This window comes from Podarcis pityusensis, assembly GCF_964106645.2.
Source record: "Podarcis pityusensis genome assembly, chromosome: 5".
In the NCBI taxonomy this organism is placed as follows: Eukaryota; Metazoa; Chordata; class Lepidosauria; order Squamata; family Lacertidae; genus Podarcis; species Podarcis pityusensis.
The window spans coordinates 57,962,548-57,982,225 of NC_138032.1; the positions used below are offsets into that span (position 1 = coordinate 57,962,548).

Genomic DNA, 19,678 nt, shown 5'->3' on the forward strand with positions numbered 1-19,678 from the left:
CAAGTCAACAGTTCTACCCTATTGCTGTCCTCCAGCATCTAGCATTCAGTGGCGTTTAGCCAGCTGCTAAATTCCATACACCATTTTCACTGGTGAAAGACAGTAGGAACAAGTTGGTAAGGGTGGGGAAACCTCGGGGTGGGTGTGTCAATGTGGTCCTCTAGCCCTCTAGAGTGTGTTCTTGAACTCTGATAATGCTTCCTGCTTGTCTGAATTAGGCATGTGTGTAGAAACTACCAAAGGTCCATATAGTCAAAGCTATGGTTTTCCCAGTAGTGATGTATGGAAGTGAGAGCTGGACCATAAAGAAGGCTGATCGCTGAAGAATTGATGCTTTTGAATTATGGTGCTGGAGGAGACATTTGTGAGTCCCATGGACACAAAAAAGAAGATCAAACCTATTCATTCTGAAGGAAATCAGCTCTGAGTGCTCACTGGAAGGACAGGTCGTGAAGCTGAGGCTCCAATACTTTGGCCACCTCATGAGAAGAGAAGACTCCCTGGAAAAGACCCTGATGTTGGGAAAGATGGAGGGCACAAGGAGAAGGGGATGACAGAGGATGAGATGGTTGGACAGTGTTCTCGAAGCTACAAACATGAGCCTGACCAAACTGCGGGAGGCAGTGGAAGACAGGAGTGCCTGGCGTGCTCTGATCCATGGGGTCACGAAGAGTTGGACACGACTAAACGACTAAACAACAACAACAACAACAACGTAGAAACTAGCCTATTGCGCAAAGGCAATTTTTCATTCATTGATCTACCAACTTTTGCCTCTGGCACAGCCCACTACTGGCATGTGGCCCTTCAAAAGTTGCTTGGAAGGGAATGTGGCTCTTGGGCTGAAAAAGTCCCCCCAGCCCTGGTATAGAGTATGTACAAAACATGGCATAATATTTGCCCGCAAAATTTATAAGCTTAAACTGTATTACCAGAAGTAGGGCACTTCTGAGCTGTTTACGATCTAGGGAAAGGTTTTCCGTAATGTGGTGACAACTGTACCCTCACATTTTTTGGTTGATCAGCAGAGTGGGAAATTGAGGCCCCTCACAGCAGAAATTCCACATCTACACTTGTCACATACTATATATTGGCTCCTTATGAATTCCTGCATGGAGAATTTGGAGCTGTGCAAAGCAAAGCCCAGTGTTACAGGAGATGCAGCAAAACACATAGTTTTAATTGTGGACCTTTGTCCTTAAGCTCCCCATCTTTCTTTACAGTTTCTCCCCCCCCCCCCCCCGCGCTCCTTAGCTGCTAATTCATGCCCTCCATCTTTAGCATGTGGGTTTGCAGCTACAAGTGCATCACTTCCTGCTTTAAGGTGAGTCACACACCGCCAATCCCATACTATTCCCAACTTTTTAAAGTGAGGGCATCACACGTGAACTGGAAGGCTGCGTACACCGTACATTGAATGCACATGATATCTCCCCAAGAATCCTGGGAAACGCATTGTTAAGCTTGCTGGGAATTGTAGCTCTCTCTCTCTGTGTGTGTGTGGGGGGGGGGGGTAACCGCCAGCTCCCAGAATTCCTGAGGGGAAGTAATGTCCTTTCTGTATGGCGTTGTACACGTGAAGTGGTGACCACAAGCGAAGTGGGACAGAATTCCTTCCCTTCATTTCAGGATCTATCCTGCCCAAACTCTTCTTTCCGCGGCACCAATGAAAGTATAGGGGCCGTGTCCTCTTTTGCGCCTGGTAAACCACAGCAGCCGCCACTACCCCTTGGTTTTTATTCGAGGTGTGTGTTGGGGGGGGGGGGGATTCCCGCCTCGTGTCTCCAGCGTGACGAAAAGGCCCCTGTTTCCCGCTCCCCTCAGTAACTGCAGCTGCAGTTTTCCTTGTCGGGCAGCAGGCGGCTCCCGCGCTCGGCTGGCGCCGCCTCAGATGCGCGCAGAGCGGCTGGCAGGCAGGCGAGGAGAGGGAACGCAGGAAATTTCCTGCTTGGCCGACAGCGGGGTCCCTCCAGCCGCGGCAGGGCGAATGCCAGGGCGTCCCCCGCTCGCCTCCGCCTCAGTCCGCCAGCGACGCTGCGAGGAGGGCATGAGGAGCCGGCGCGCCTGCAGGAGCCGAGCTGGCCGAGTCCCCCGGAGGTAAGGCAGCAGGGCACGAGGCCAGCGGCCGGCGGAGCTGCCTTGCTGCTACTGCTCATTCTCCAGGCATGCCAGTCCCGGCGGCGGGTGTGCTTGCTTGCTTGCGTGCGTGCGTGCGGTTTGCCTCTGAGCCTCCGGGGCTTTGCACGCAGCAGGGCAGGCGGGCTGCTTCCCCGGTTCCTCCACGCCCAGTCCCGAGCTGCGCCAGGGCATGGAGCGGGCGGGAAGGCGCCTCCTCTTCGCCGCAGAGGGGCACCGGCTGCCCCCGAGGCTCTCCTGGGCGACAGAGGAGGAGAAGGAGCCGGCTCTTCCCTGGTTGCGAGGGGGTGTGAGGAGGGGGAGAGAAAAGGAGATGTCTCCTGCCCCACAGTCGCTTTGGCTAGCTGCCGCCGGGGGCGGGAGGGGGGGTGTCAGAGGCGGAAACGGCATTTCCCTTTGCATGGAGAGCGCCATGGAGGAGGAGGAGGGGTGGGAGCCCCAGCCGCTCTCGCGCAGGTGGCGGAAAAGTCGTCAGCTGGGCTTGGAACGAAACGCAGGAGAGCCGGTTTCGCGGTGGGGGGGCTGGAGGCGAAGAGATTTGGCGAATCAGAACTCCGAGCTCCCCCCCCCCCGTGCGCCAGGTGTGGCGCTGGCCGGGAAGGTGTTTGTTTGCCTGGTGTGCTCACTGCAGCCTCCCTCCAAACGTTAATAAATGTCTCTAACGCGGTCGCACCACATCGCCACACATCCATCGCTGTTCTTGCCTGTCGCCGCCGCTGTGCTTGTGAAAAAGGGAGAGAGCCCAGCAAATCTGTGTTAAATACCCTCTTAAAAGCAGCCCTTGGTGCCAAATGTAGCCGGGACATTGAATAGCACCGAGCATTTTATATAACACTTTGGGGAGTAGTTTTGGGAGAATTTGACGTATGTTTAGTAAAGTCAACTGCACCACAGTCCTGCAAGGTAGACCACTGTTGCTGGTTTGGAATGATGCTGATGTTGAAATGGTGACCGGCCTAAAGCCATTTACAGTACAGCCCATGGCAAGCTATACCTAGATGCATGCACCGCTCTGTTCAGTGGTGTGTGGTTGCTAATAAGTACGTTTGGTATTGCAGCCTTGGTAAGATTTGAATTGGGGGCTTCCTGGCTTAGCCACGGCACTTACAGCAGGTTCAAGATGTGGAAAATTTGCAATGGATACCGAGTCTCATGCAATACGTTTTTGTGATTCTGCATAATATGTATGTATACATTGCTTTGCTTTCAGGGCTACAAACCTAACCCGGAAAAGGCAATTTCTCATCTATCCTATCAGATTTTGGTCATGATGGCATCTGTTGCACTTGGACCACATAGGAAAAAAAGCAATCAAAAATAGTAATCAAATATCTGTAGTAAGGCTTTTGGTGCAACCTTTCCAGCAGTTGGATTTTTTGATTGAAACTAATTAACATAGTTATGCATCTTTTACATAGTAAGAAGCTGTCTTATGCAAATGATGTGGAGCTTAGCTCATGGCAATGGTGGAGACTGCTATGATGAGTGCCTTTGTGCTTGATATTCTTTGGTTATATTCCCCCCCCCCCTCTGGATGGCATTGAGTCAGAAGGTGTTAAAATTGTGTGCAATTTGTTTTCTCGGGCAAGTAACGGTTTGGTTTTTGCCTGAATTTGAGAAACTTGAGGTGTAACCGAGTGCTCGCTGGACCAGAAATTTAGTGCTGCTCGTTCTTCCGTCATCCAGAGAGAGAATTACCGTATTTAGAATGTTTATAGGTTTGCTTTGTTGCAGTTGTCTAGGAATAACGTCTGTTCTGCCAACCTTTGTAATAAAGAGACAATCATTCCTTAGAAGACATTATGGAGATGTTATTACTTTATTTTTTGTTGTGAAATGTTACTGGGTGGATAAATTGCAGTTCACTGAACTTGCAGTGCATCCACGTTTACTCTGAAACCACTGTGACTTATTAATGTAAACTTGCTTCCAAATAAGTGTGTTTCTGTTTAACATTCTAGTATACAACACACTTTACAGCAGGAGAAGGAAGACCTTAGGCTTGTTGGAACTAGAACCCCAAGATCCATCAACTAGAACGAGGTGCAAAAGTCATGCAATTCTGAGCCCAGGAATTTCTGACTCCCATCTCTCAAAGTAGACCTTGCTCTACATTCTGCCAAGTGCTACTAATTCAGTTTGGAGCCAATCCTCTGAGGATTCAATTGTTTATAATTATTTCCATTTTGCAGATGAGGAACTGACTCTTAAAGCAAGTGTTCTAAAGCCTTGGATCATATGGTGAGCTAGAAGGAGTCTGTGAAACCTGTTTCCAGAACCCACATGTCATTCTCCCTCTATACCATGTACAGTGGTACCTCGCAAGACGAATGCCTCGCAAGATGAAAAACGCGCAAGACGAAAGAGTTTTCCATTTTTTGAGTCGTTCCGCAAGACCAATTTCCCTATGGGCTTGCTTCGCAAGACGAAACGTCTTGCGAGTTCTTGCGAGTTTGTTTCCTTTTTCTTAAAGCCGCTAAGCCGTTAATAGCCGCTAAGCCGCTAATAGCCGTGCTTCGCAAGACGAAAAAACCGCAAGGCGAAGAGACTTGCGGAACGGATTAATTTCGTCTTGCGAGGCACCACTGTAGTAAACTTGCCCTGTGTCCTGACATTACCACCTTGTGGATTTTCCCACCCCTGCTATTGTCAGCTTGTTATGTGGAGCAGGAACAGGAAACACACAATGTGATGTCAGGACATCGGGCAAGTTTACTACATGTCACAGAGTGGGACAACTGGACTAGGGATACTGTTTTCAGAACCATCCATGTGCATCTCATAATGTGCAGTCCTGCCCTGGGGGATTAGTTAGCTCTGATTTCTTCTTTTTGTAAATGACTTCCCAAGTGTTTCTAGGGTCATGACTGTGTGAAGGAAGTAGCATCTGACCAAATCAATCTACAAATATAGCCACAGCTTCCCAGTAGTGATCTGTGTGATTGCTTTGACGTGCCTGTTAGCCACAGTGCTCGTATGAATTGCTTCTGCAAATCGGTGGCTGTCTCAGGTCAGACATTACTCCCCACACCCCGCCTTGTATCCCTAGGGCCACTTAAATATCTCTGTCTACAAACAATCTGAACCACCTCTAGTCTTCAGTAATGTGTGATGGTGGCAGCTGCAGTTGAAGTTAACAAGATTTTCTCCTGATTTATGAGAACTGTGTGTTTGTAATCCCAGCCCAGATAGGACGGTCCAGTCCAAAGTAGAACCTTAGTAGCTGGTTTTGATAGACACCTTGTCATGCATAGTATGAATTTCAGTTTGACAGTGGGATAGGTAAATAATGTATAATTTTATACCAGAATATTACCTTTCCATCTCTGAAATGTGGTGCCTAATCAATGAATTGTTTATAGAGCTATATTTGTTTTTTAAACTTGAGATATGGAGCAGAGTTAAGATTATTGTGATGGCTACTGAAGACAGAAATGGTTTGGTTTTTTTACATTTCATTATTTTCTGGTGTTTAAATTGCCTTAACTCTGCACTTAATGATTTCCCCTCCCTCTCTATTGACACGTAGAGATGTCAACGTGACAAATTAATTTAATTAAGGCTAATGTTACCCTTGCTGAGTAAATCTAGTTCATGTATATTTGTTTCTGTGGACAGTGATATTGTCTAGTTACTTTTTCTCTATGGGTCTGTTGTAGAAGGGCAAAACCGAGTGCACCAGATAGCATGTTTGCCAAGATTTGCCCAGGATTTTATTTTCTTGGGAGCTAATGTGTAGCAGCACAATGGCTCTTCTAACTTAAATAAGAGTTCTAAACTAAAAGGGGGATAGAAATAGCACTGAAGGCCAGAGCTGCAAAGTTTACTTCTCTTAGTGCTAGTTAAAGTGCCACTGAAACTGTGTGTGGACCCAGGATCAGGTGTTGAACTCAAGAGTCTATGCCCTAGGTGATTTCAGACCTTTATGTGTGAAACAGGGTCACAGGCATAGACCCCGCACCAAGCCTTAGGTTTAAAGTCCAGTAGTGAGTTTAAAGATGCTCCAGGTGTTTGGCAGAGAGGGGAGAGTAGTGAGGATCTTGTCAGGGGTGCTGAGGGAGGATGGAACAATGGTATAGCCTGGTTTACTCTTGGCAAGTGTGTATAGGAATGGCAACATCAATATTGCTATTTGAAGTCAAGGTATATTGACTTGAATTAAGACCCATCTAAAAAATACTGCAAGTCCAGGTTGCAGGTGTGAAATTTGTGTGCTAGTGTTGAAGTCAGGAGAACTAAGCTGCTAGAAATAAGCAGCGATTGTGAAGAAAGTTTTTTGCAGATACAGTAGATACATTCATGGCACATACCCCGCCCCCACAAAGAAGCCTGAGAACTATAGTTTTATATGGGTATTGGGAATTATAGCTCTGTGAGGGGTAAACTACAGATCCCAGGATTCTCTTAAGGTTTAGGAAATGCACTTCGAATGTGCTTTAAAGGTGTGAAGTGCACACAACCTATCTTTGGCATCATTATACATCTCAGACTGCAATTAGGTGTATATGGGTTGATCCTTACATCATGCAGGGCTTATTGCAGATAAGAGATCAAAAATCCCCATGTCGTTTTATGTGGCTCTTAGTGATACTGCTATAATGGCTAGGCCCTATTTTCAATTCTCAGGACTTAGAACATCTGTTCATTTTGAATGAATGAAGTACATCAAATGAAAGAGGAAGCTCATGTTGTATTAGGACAAAACTGAATGTTTGCCTTGACCTTTATGTATTCTATACAATGGCTTTTGTTGTTAAGAAATAGTGGGAAGAATTCAACATTAGGATGTTTCTGTTTGCCTAATGGAATGATCTCCTGTCTCCTCCCACATGTTGTTCTGGGTCCCTCCCCCAGCCCTCCAGAGTTAATAATTGGGGTATGTGGCAGTGAAGGAGAAGGGAAAGCCCTGTTGCAATAGCAATAGTCCTCGGATGGGGTTCCACGAGTAGTGAGACCAGTTAGCTGAATTTGTGCCAGTTGCTTGGATCCTAATAGCCTTCTGCAAAAGGAATGGAATTCATGTTAATAGGCAGGGCTTTCCCTGTTCTGCAGACCCTTCATCCTTTGAAAATCTCTTGGGGGATGGAGGCATAGCTGTCAACTTTTCCCTTTTCTTGCGAGGAATCCTATTCGGAATAAGGGAATTTCCCTTTAAAAAAGGGAAAAGTTGACAGCTATGGCTGGAGGGACTCTTGGAAGTGGTGATGGATATAGTCCAATGGGTTACATGATTATGAGCAGCTATAGTCCTGTCTTCTAAAAATGGATTTATCTTAATTGACTAAAACAGCAGTATTAATTGATTTAATTGATTCATCATTTCTGAAACCTGTTTCTTTTTGGAGCAGGCATTTGCGTATACGTACGCATTGATCAAGTGAGGAAGGGCATATTTTTGTTTTGCCAGCAAAGAACCCATACATAGAATCATAGAATTGTAGAGTTGGAAGTGATCCTTAGGACCATCTGGTCCAACCAACCCCCTGCAATGCAAGAATCTCAGCTAAAGCATCCCTGACAGATGGTCATCCGTTCTTTGCTTAAAAACCTCCAGGAGAGTCTGCACCTTCCAAGGGAGTCCATTCCACTACCTGTTCAGTTCATTAAAGCCCTTTACAGGTGTTCAAACTGGGCACAATGGGTATGTGGAGAGAAACATTATAGTGGCAGGGTCTACTCTTGACCAATGTGTGTTTTAAACAAATAACTGAAGGGAGTCTTCATGTGCATACTAGTTAATGTATAGAAATGTCTCCATGTAATTGCTAGCCAATTGGTTAGAATCCTCAGGTAGCAGCAGCAGAGGAAAGGATTAATTTTCCTCTACCTATCTTCTGTGATCCAAATGGTATTTGTTCTTTAAATTTGTCTTTGCATTTATGTTTTTAATGTCACATCTACTTTAGTGCAAATAGGTGTTGCTCAAAGGAATATGCTTTGGGGGGGAATTGCTACCCATTGTGCATAATTATTTTATGTAGGTCTCTTCAATTACTTGCCCACACGGATTCCATATTGACATAAGATGGTTTGCTTACTTACAGATTCTTGTACTGAGTGTAAAATATGGCCTGTGGGGAATATGGCGATTGCATCCGCTTGTTTCTTGTTGTTCTAGCATACAAAGGACCTTTTGAGTAGAAATTGTAGCTAAATGTGAAAGATTTCATTTTGTGGTGAGCATGGCATTGTTCTTTGGTTACAATTCTGTTATTGATTTTTAAAAATATATTTATTTATTTTGCAGCCTAGGCAGAAGTTGGTTGTCCTTTTAGTCTAAAGCCTCAGAAAAGAATATGCTATTCAAAGCACTTCATTTTACATTCCGTTTGCAATAGGAGTATTATTGCTAAGCTACTTTTAGTGTGGTAATTGCTGTTTTGTCTGAATAACACGTATTATTTAAACTGATTTTTCTCTGGGTCAGGCTTCATATACTAACTAGACCCTGGAGTGATGAGTTTGATTGCTACTTATTCACTATGTAAATTATCTGATTTTAAAATAAATATTATTTGCTGTAACATCTTATCACTTTTATAATGTGTTCTGCACAGGAAAGAACATGAAACAGATTTAAATGTTATGGTGATTTTATTCCTAGAATTTAACGTTATAGGCTGAACATTAAGATAAGCTTTTGAATGGTAAGAGCAGTTCAGTAGTAGAGTCAATTACCCAGGGGAGGAAATCAATCTCTTGCTGAAGGTCTTCATGCAGATGCTAGGCAGTCTGATATTGGGATGATTTAGCTCAGGATTTCCTGTGTTTGATTGATCTACAGGTCCCCTTCCAACTCTATTATATGAATGACAGGGTTTGGGGGTCAGAAACCCTATGACGTTTGCAGTTTACTGATAAAGTTTGTCAGTAAACAACAGTATCAACAAAATTGTAAACACTGCAAACTTGATCATACTAAAAAAACAAAAAATAAATCCTGTTAGCATCTACTGCTGTGCTAAAATGCAAATTAAAGGAAGACAAGCAATCAATATGTTTGAATATTTAAAGAGTGTATTTTTTAAAAAACCCACTTCCTTTTCCTGTTGAATCTTTGTGTCTTTCCTTCTTTGACTCAGCAATATTAGGCTGTGTTGTAGTTGCACTAAAGGGTTGCTGTCTATTAAGGCTTTAGTACACCTGCCTGATTCTTGACTCTGAAGATAGACTTTCCTGCAGCTAGTCTTCTTTAAAAAGGCCTTCTTTGTGGTACCACCTCATTTATGGAACCCCTTTCCCTCCAACAGGCCCTGATTATTAGTTACAGTCCTTATTTTCTGATACTTGTTTGTGGTAAAATATTTCCCCTGTTTTTGCATTTGGGGGATGTGGAAAAATGTTGCTAGTGTGATTTGCTAGCATTGTCACTCTTCAGGTTCAGATAATTCCCCAGTGTCTTATCTAGAAGTTAAAAGATCTAAGGTTGTGGTTGGATGCATGGACATCACAACTGCACTTACCTGGGAATAAACCCCATCAAACTAAATACCACTTACTTCTGAGTAAACATGCACAAGATTATGCAAAAGGGCACTCTGTAGTTCATAGCCTACCATTTTGCACACTGTAGCAGATATGTTGTTTTGAACTCTTCACAACATATTGTTATGACTATTTTGTTTTTCTACATATATGTGTATGTTTTTGTTCATTTGGAAAATCACTTTATTGGTGTTTAGTGGAGGGCAGGGCTAATGCAATACAGACAGCAGACAAGACCCTGAAATAGGGTGCAATAGTGGAGGAGTTGGGATTCACAGGCATGGCAAGCTTCACTATTCTTGGGGCTTCTCTATACTCACTATACTGTTGTCTCTGATAGGTCAAGATTGGGTGTATTTCTTCTGGACCCAACTGTGCGCAATATTTCTAGGTGGCGATTGTGGCCAGATGAAATTAACATTAAGATTGTATTTATTTAAAAATACCAAATGTCACCACATACTAGTAATTATCAGAATGTTACAAGTTTTCTTTTTACTTCTAAGGAAAACAGAAATTGGGTTATTGCGTCTGATGTTTTATTTAAATCTCTGCGCAGCGTTTCTATGTTCATCCACCTTAAGAGGAATCCTGATGTGATTGTGCCGTCCTTCTCACACTCTGTGATGCCATAAAAATATTCCATTGACCTGACACAGATACTGAACATCCGTAGCTCCTACAGAAAGCAGGAAGAGGACAGCATCTCTGAAAAATTAGACCATGTATCCTGAGAATTCAACATCTAGATGAAATACAGTCTTTATTGATTTTCTTAACAAATGATGTTTCTCTTATGTTCCAAGAGAAATGCATTTCAGACTTTAAAGAGAGCGGAAACATTAACTTTCCTTTGTAACTATGAATGGTATTGTTTATTGCACTATAAAAAGCTGTATTTTACAAAGTTCAGATATGCTGATGTATGGGTTCCTTTTTAAGGAGGTAATTATTTTAAGTTAGAATTATCTAGGAATTAATCATGTTTTCTGACATTATTATGCTGCTCAAGTAGATATAGCTCATGTTTTTCAATTTTTCAATTATTGGAAGTTAGCACTGACCAACATAAAATAAATGATGGCTTACTATGTAAACGTTAATTATATTATTATGCTCTGATAAAATCAATGATTTAGTACAGGATAGATATAGAACGGTCATTGCAGCAAAAAAAATCACTGGAGCAAGACCATGATGATGGTTTCACTTGGTGGTATATCGGTAGTGAAACCGCCACCGCTCAGTGAGGGATAAACAAGCTGCAGCCGGCCACTGAAGGTAGAGGGGTTCGGAACCGCGGCAGTTTCACCAGCGATATATGTCACAGGGGTCCCTCCATCTTGGGGAGTAGAGCGCTAGCTCAGCTAGGGGGTGTTGAGCAGCGGACCTTGGGCTAGCTGCATTGTCCCTGACCTGCAAGGTGCTGGGCTGAAAGCACCTCAGCTCCCCCATGGTGAGAGCTGAAGCAGTTTCACCTGAGGCCTCGCGGGCTGGGCCAATGCCTCTCTTTTCAATATCACATTATTTTGCCAAACCACAAAGTTTGGCTGGTGATCTACCACGGTGTTGAAAACCTAATATTGCCCATCCCTAAGCAAGAATAGCCATCGATCAAAACTGAAGGGAGGGGAAAAGGAACTCTATTTAAATTTAAATTTTTTTAATATATATGCATGTTGTCACGCTAAACTTTTTAAGGACTTGTAAAGGTCAGCAATTGCAGAACAGATTAATAGGAAATTGAGTGCTTTTATAATGTAAATATAGTGGTACCTCGGGTTAAGAACTTAATTCATTCCGGAGGTCTGTTCTTAACCTGAAACTGTTCTTAACCTGAGGTACCACTTTAGCTAATGGGGCCTCCTGCTGCTGCTCCGCCGCCACCGCACGAGTTCTGTTCTCATCCTGAAGCAAAGTTCTTAACCCGAGGTACTATTTATGGGTTAGCAGAGTCTGTAACCTGAAGCGTCTGTAACCCGAGGTACCACTGTACATGATAAAATACTAAAGCACAGAACCCAATTTTTCACTATAAAAAATTATACTGTTTGCTTCATGGCCTTTTGTCTAAGATAAAGTGTAGCATCTGTTCTTATCAGTTAAACAAAAATTATATTGTTTTTGCGCTTGCTGGTTTATTTGCTGATTTTAGACTGATTTAATCTATTATTTTAAAATTATTATTATTTATTATTATTATTAATATTAATAATAATCTAAACATTGCAATACTACTGTATTGCTATAGGCATGTGGGTCCCTCTATGGTGAAGTAACTAGAATGTTGAACTTAGATGTAGGAAACAAGGTTCAGCTCCTGCTCAGCTATGACATTGCTGTCTTTCAGCCTAACTTTCCATTTTTAAGGATTGTCGTAAGGTTACCGTGTTCTTTGGAGAAAGGGTGGGGTAAAAGTGAAAATATTCTATTGCTTTTCCATAGCTTCCACACACAAACCAGGAGATTGTCAGAGGTAGGTCGCATGGCAAGTAAGTGTAGTTGCCTATTGCTATTATCAGCCTTCTGCATATGTCCCTGTGCAGTGGGCAAAATATAAGAAAAGCAGCATAAGAAAAGCTGCTCAGAAAACAAAAGATGAGTTTAAAAACAATACAAAACGGACATCTGTGGCAGAGATCTGTTCCTCCCACTGGGGAAGCTTACATTTACCAGCTCAGTTGGTAAAGCATGAGACTCTTAATCTCAGCAGGGCCATGGATTCAAGCCTCATGTTGAGCGAAAGATTCCTGCATTGCAGGGGGTTGGACTAGATGACCCTCGTGGTCCCTTCCAACTCAACAATTCTATGATTTTATGACTACAGAAAACATATGGTTTATGTATCCACCCAGTCCAGTACCTCCAAAAATACTACTGGTATTAAGAAAGCCAGTATTATTTGATTGCATTTGCTGCTATTAGTTTTTTCCTTTTCCTTGTTCTTGCTGAAAGCGCTCAATATAGTTTAGTACAGCTCCTTAGTAACAAGGTGTTGCTGCTGGCTTTTGCAAATTCTGCAGCCCATGATATTTTTAGCCCTTAACTTCTGCTGCACCTTACCTTGACTATCTTTGTACTTTTACTTTTGAGATTTCTAGTATTGAAGTAAGTTAATCGGCTTTTGCATTTGGTGCATAGCCAGCTCTACTGGTGTGGAGGTTGGCTGACATGCTCTAGCAGTAATAACAAACTCTATTTGGGGCGTGAATAAAGTAAATAAGGTGAGAATTTTTTCCACCCTAAAGGCAAACAGAGGTAGTTCATGCTTCCTGTGTGCACTCTATTGACTTTTTTTTTTTTAAACCCAGCCATATTTGACAAGAATGGTCAAGCATGAAGATGCATGAAAAGATATTAACAGATGTTTCATAAATAACAAACCTTGGTTTGATTTTAAGCAGGTAGCATTGCAAAAGTAATTAGCAATGCCTCCTATTTAAATATGATTTGCCAGATGTTTCCCACATAATATTGCTTACGTTTATCCAGAAAATTTTAGGTTTGCATAAAATTGTATAAACAAGAGCTGGGATATTCAGAGCATTTTCTGTACCTGGAATCCTGAATACTTTTTCCTGGGGGGGGGGGGGGGAACCTTGCTTATGTTTGTTTCTATGGACTTGAGGACTCATTGAGTCCCCAGCTTTTATATTAATCTTCAGTCGTATATTGAGTTTTATGCTCGTCCTCATATCTACACCATAATCCTATTCCCCGTTGTGTAGGGTTTTGCAGTGCTTTAATGGTATGGTGTAATCCTATCTGTGTCTACTCAGAATAAGTGGTGTCTTTTATTACATTTCTGGGGCACTTCCGGGTTCAGTGCTGTGCATTTGTGCTCAATCGCGTAAATATTGGCCGCACCTAAAATGGGTTGCTGGTACAATGAAATCAGAGCTCTTGTCTTCCACTGTTACATTGTTATTGGGGTGGTTGTACTTATTTATTTGGTTCTGTTGCAAATTCCTGAAACAATGGCTCTTACGTGTGCTTTGCAATAACTTCTCCTTTTTGAGGTGGCAGAGGGAGTGACAAGAAACTGAATCAAATCTAGTGTTTCTGTGTGTCAATACTTTGAGTAAACAAGCTTGTACGTGAAGCAAAATTGTATAAAGAAACACCTGAAGAATGTTCTAGTTGCAGCAGCAGATGTGGATAACAACCTGGGGTTCAACAAGATAAGACAGTGATGGTGTTGCTCCGTAGGAAAGTTAATCTGGGTTTATGAGCACCCTACTTGGGATGAAGTCCACTTGTAGAATCAGAAACTGCCTCCTCAGAATGGTTCAGTTGCCCCCCCCTTATTATTATTTTGCATGACATGTCACACACACACACAATGTTTTGTCAGGCTTTTGGTTGTTTCCCCCTGAACATTCTGTTTTTGTTTTAATGAGCTGGATCCTTTGTTTAATATTGCTATGTTTTTGCTCTCTGCTCTCAGATTTTACTGCATTTTAATCGTAAGCCACCTTAGGGAGCCCTTGCCTGGGCTAAAAAGGTGAGTGTAAATTATTTTAGAAATAACATTTTAAAAACCTTGTTGAATGGCCCATTTCGCCTCCACTATAGCTAAGGCTCTTATTACATTGTATTCTGGCTAGCTGTGTTGCTCTACAGCAACCTTCGTGAACATGGTACCTTCCAAATGCTTTGAGCTACAACTCCCATCCTCTCCTACCAGCACATCTGGAGGGCACCGTGTTGGCACAGGCATCACTACAGCTTATGTATCCTAGTGCTAGGTTCTAACACAATCGACAGTCCAACCCTAATGACAGAACATAGAGACACCATTTCATGCTATTGCATAAATGTGTCCTAGAAAGCAAAACCTGACATAGCTCTGGAAAACATCACTAAGCACAGATCTCATTCCAGTTTTGCATTAAATATATGGGATGATGAAATAGGGTAATGCCAGCTGCATGTGCTAGTGGACTCCCTCCCCCACCGCCGGCTCATAAAGTTGACTTCAGTAATTAAATGAGAAAGCAAAACAGCATCAGCACTATCCAGTTGAATGCATGCTGTAAAGAAAATGAAATGGCTTAAGTTGGAATGAGTTGTCATGGAAATATTGGAGGCAGAACTTCAGTCAGACAGGGAAATATGATACATTGCTTGTAAATGAGTAAAATCATTACAGTTATTATCCATGCAGTGAAGAGTTGGTTTTATAACTACTGAGCAATATTATATATACATAAAAATTATCCCTTCCATTTCTTTTCTTTGATAAAGACTCATTTTGTCATACTTGACAGATGGCCATCCAACCTCTGCTTGAAAATCTCCAAGGAAGGTGAGTCCACCACCTCTAGTTGGAGTCTGTTCCACTGTTAAACAGCTCTTACTGTCAGAAAGTTAATCCTGATGTTTATTTGGAATCTACTTTATGAAGCCATTGGTTTGGGTCCTAGTCTCCAGAGAAGGAGAAAGCACATTTGCTCCATCTTCCATATGACAGCCCTTTAGATATTTGAAGATGGCTATCATATCTCCTCTCAGTCTCCTCTTTTCCAGGCTAAACATACCCAATTACCTCAACCATTCCCCATAAGCCTTGGTTTCCAGACCCTTTATCATCTTGGTCACCCACCTTTTCACACTTCCCAGCTTATCAACATCCTCCTTAAATTGTGATGCCCAGAACTGGATACAGTACTCCAGATGTGGTCTGACCAAGGCAGAATAGAGCCTTCCCTTGATCAGAACACAGTACTTCTGTTAATGCAGCCTAGAATAGCATTAGCATTTTATTTTATTTTTGCTGCTGCATCACACTTGTTGACTTGGAGCAATTGCAGAAAGAAACTTAGTATTTCAGTTAAGCAAGCAACCCAAACTGAGGGCTAGAAGAAGAGACATTAATTTATTTGAAAATATATCAGGTTGAGTTGTAAATCCTAGGTAAAAGTGGTTGTAATTTAAATTCTGATGAAATTAAGCTTCCTTAGCATGAATGAGATCTCTGTTATGAGGTAACATCTTCCTAAGGTTTATGTTTCTAATGACCCTGCAATTATCTATAGATGCATAATTAGTTCAAGTGTTAGATAATTAATTTTCAGAAGGTATCTTAACTAATTTCACACATTGATACCAAGGGCATTTGGAAGACAGTCCTTCAGTTTAAAATTCCCCTGGTGATTTGCCACCTGTCACTTCAGTCATTTCAATTTACCACTCCTTTCCATCTTTCCATCTCTCACTATTTTAAATCTTGTTAAACCTGCAAGTCTGATGTATGAAATCATTCTATAACATTCCATTAGTTGAACTGTAAATACAAAGACCCAAGACTGAAAAAAGATTTTAGCCATGGGTATTGATATTAACGTCTTAACCCTTAAATGTCTTACGGGTTGCTAACTTTTAAGAACGAAGCATTCTTGCAACAGAGAGGTGTAAGACGTAAGTCCCATAAGTATTATTCAGCTTTGAAACCAAGCAATATTGCAAAGCCTTTTAAGATACTAATTTAATTGTGGTAGAAGCACTGCTTCTGCATTTTTATAGCTCAGTTGTACATGCAGTGGAATGAAGGCCACAATGAGACCTAAGGTTAGCTGGTGTAATTGCAAGGTCACATTCCTCCAAATCTTTTTATTTTTATGGCCACTTTAAACTGGTTGTCATAGTGGTGTATGCAAGTTTGAGGGGCTTTTCTGTATTGTAGAATAAATAGCAGTTTTAGAGGCCCTGGCATGAGTGGAATTGTTAATTCTCCTCTCATGTGCACACTCATGTTAACAGCAGGGGTACCAACTTGAATAAAATATTGTGGGAGCCCAGGCAAGCCCTGCCCTGCATAATCAATCACATGACACAGTGCGCGCACACACCATTTGAATGGGAATGCCCACAAACTTTGCGGACGCCCAGCCCCCTCAAATATCTTATTGTGGGGGCTCGTAGGAATTGGCTCCTATGGTTAACAGAGTCTTCAATGAAGCAGGATGCTGAGCTGGTTCTGGGCCAACACAGCTCCTACATGCCACTGTAGCCACTACTTGGACTTGCTTTCTGGTGGCTCCTTTCCTCATTCTGTTGAAAAGGCATGCTCAGATGGCTTGAAAGAAAAGACTTCTAGGCTGAAAGATATTCAAGAGATGAACATGGCCCAGAAACGTGGCTTGATTTCCTAATGCTCTAGGCCAAAGCCTGAGTTCCAGTAATTGTGTGGCAGGCTTTTCCCTCTTAAAAGTTCTGAGACGCTGACTGAAATAAGGCATTAAGGAGAGAGGTATACTTGCACCTACTCCCTATATTCCTTATGCACATTTCACCTCTGTGTAGGAAGCGAACTTACCCTAAACTAATTCCAAACAGGACTGTACACAGATAACTACCACAAGTGGACCTAAAAGAGAGAAAAAGTATCACTGATTACATTTTCATTGACTTGGGATTCTTATGCTTGTTTGATAATCTGGTTGAAGTTTACCTTGGCTGTTTAGCGGGTTCCCACTTTGGGGCCTAGGCTAAGTCAGGGTCCTGTTATCTTGCTGCCATGGGCATTGTTAATTTGCAGTGAGAGTTGAAACACCATGGTAAGGTTTAGAATATCACATATGTGTTAGAGAATAATTCAGTAAGTGTTTGACCTTTATGGATACCCTAAACGGCATGCCTTCCATTTTTAACATTTACCCCTTTGTTGGACTGATAACACGCCAGAATAGAGAGCAGCATATTTTCCTACAGTGCTGTTTTTGTTTTATAAATGAATACAGCTGTGTTATTTTGTGTGGCGGAAGTATTCATGTTGAGTTCACAGAACTTTCTCAGAAGACAGTCTGTGGTGGGGGGGGAGAGAATAGATGGTTATATTTCAGCTGTTGACATGGAAGTGGTCTTATTTGGTCTTTGAAACTTGTACTGATTTTCAAAGGCACTTGTATATTGAGAGAGGTCCATATGTTTCATTTATAAAGTCATTGAATGATGGAAGTATACTATTGTACAACATTATAAATTTTTAATGGGTGCTTTGTAGATATACTTTTTAAAATAAAAAGTGAAACAAAATGTACATATAAATGCAACAAAGTAGATCTGTAACCAGCACTTGCATATTAAAATAATTTTTAGTGGGGACATAGGTTTCCGGGCAGGAGTTGATCACGATGAGGGTTTGCCAAGCATGCCTTCCCTTTCAGCACGTTTCTCCCTTTTGTTCTGCGTTTGAGTGTCTTCAAAGCCCATGACACCTTTGGTAAAGTCTGTTCTCCAATTGGAGCACTTGCAGGCCAGTGTTTCCCAGTTGTCTGTGTTTATACTACATTTTTAAAGATTTGCCTTGAGAGAGTCTTTAAACCTCTTTTGTTGACCACCAGCATTACACTTTCCATTTTTAAGTTCGGAATAGAGTAGTTGCTTTGGAAGACAATAATTAGGTGTCCGCACAACATGACCAGTCCAACAAAATTGATGTTGAAGAATCATTGCTTCGAGACTGGTGATCTTTGCTTCTTCCAGTACACTGGCATTAGTTCGCCTGCCTTCCCAAGTGATGTGTAATTTTTTTTGGAGTCACCGTTGATGGAATCTTTTGAGAAGTTAGAGATGGCGTTTATAAGTTGTCCATGTTTTATAAGTATATAGTAAGGTTGGTAGTATAATAGCTTTTTAAACAAGCATTTTGGTTTCCCTGTGAATGTCCCAGTCCTCAAACACTCTGCACTTCAATCAGGAGAAAGCTGCACTCGCAGAACTCAGGCGATGCTGGATTTCGGCATCGATGTTGGCCCTTGTGGAAAGATAACTGCCCAGGTAGGAAAAGTGATCGACACTTTCCAACATTATACCATTGAGTTGGATTTGTGGTGCTACCGAGGGGTTGTTTTGTGCTTGTTGGTGCAGCACTTTGGTTTTTTGGGTGTTGAGCAACAGGCCAAGCTTTTTGTAAGCTTCTGCGAAGATATTTAGGATGGTTTGGAGGTAATCTTCTGAGTGTGCACATACTACGTTGTCGTCAGCATACTGAAGCTCTATGACAGAAGTTACGGTAACCTTACTCATTGCTTTCAGCCTGCTCAAAGAACTTTCCATCTGTTCAACATATGATTTCTACTCTAGTGGTGAGTTTCCTTTCGACAAAGTGTAGAAGGGAATAGATTCAATAGATGTAAAGGGGGTACTGTTTCAATCTCCCCTGCTTCTCTAGACCTACTCCAGAGCCATAAGGGATAATGCCCCATGACTCTGTTACCATGGATGCTTGGTTGCTCAAAGCCATCAGAACAGACTGAACCGATGATATCTGTGTATTAGTTGATTATTGCTGCCATGACCGAGGTGCCACTGTGCTTCCGCCTGCTTTGCGGTTCTTGCTCTAGCAGAACACAATGCACTTTTTGGGTTGTCTTCAGTTGGTACAGAATAAAACATCAAACAGTAAAAACTTCCCTAAACAGGGCAGCCTTCAGATGTCTTCTAAAAGTCATATAGTTGTTTATTTCCTGGACATCTGACAGGAGGGAGTTCCACAGGGTGGTTGCAGCCACTGAGAAGGCCATTTGCCTGGTTCCCTGTAACCTCACTTCTCGCAGTTAGGGAACTGACAGAAGGCCCTTGGTGCTGGACCTCAGTGTCCGGGCTGAACGATGGGGGTGGAGATGCTCCTTCAGGCAGTTGCAACTATTTCCCATTGAAGGTATTGTTCTAAACCTCTGAATCTCTTGCTTAATGCAATGCATTTACAATTATTTTCCACAACAAAATGTGTTTGGCCCATGGAGATCAATATATTGCGATATTGCAACACTTATGTTGTACACCTTAATCGTAAATTGCTCTGCTCTGCATTTAATGATTTAATTAAACATCATACATGGTTGATATCCTGAATAAAAGGCTGAGTTTACATTTTTTCTTTTTTTAAACTTGGCTACCTTCAAGTCCTATGAAAGGGCTTGAAACAAACTTAAGTACCACTTATCTCAATGAGCCTATGCTAAGTAAGTTTGGATCCAACCCTTAATTCTCAGAAGTAGGAGTAAAACTTTCATGAAACAGACATGAAATATTCATTTAAAATCATTCTTTT

General features: G+C 42.1%; 1 protein-coding gene across 5 annotated transcripts in view; it reads left to right on the forward strand.

Moving 5' to 3' along the window:
* Positions 1 to 19,678, forward strand: part of PTPRE (protein tyrosine phosphatase receptor type E) — a 148,449-nt gene that overhangs the window by 46,024 nt on the left and 82,747 nt on the right. The window contains exons 1-2 of one of the 5 annotated variants that reach the window (XM_081005243.1): positions 14,081 to 14,125; positions 14,892 to 14,929. The exons of 3 other annotated variants lie outside the window; for them this stretch is intronic. The gene's annotated coding sequence lies outside the window, so the exon portion shown is untranslated. Of the gene's footprint in view, positions 1 to 1,903; positions 2,098 to 14,080; positions 14,126 to 14,891; positions 14,930 to 19,678 lie in introns of those variants that run through there. One more of the 5 variants, XM_081005242.1, reaches the window with a different exon arrangement.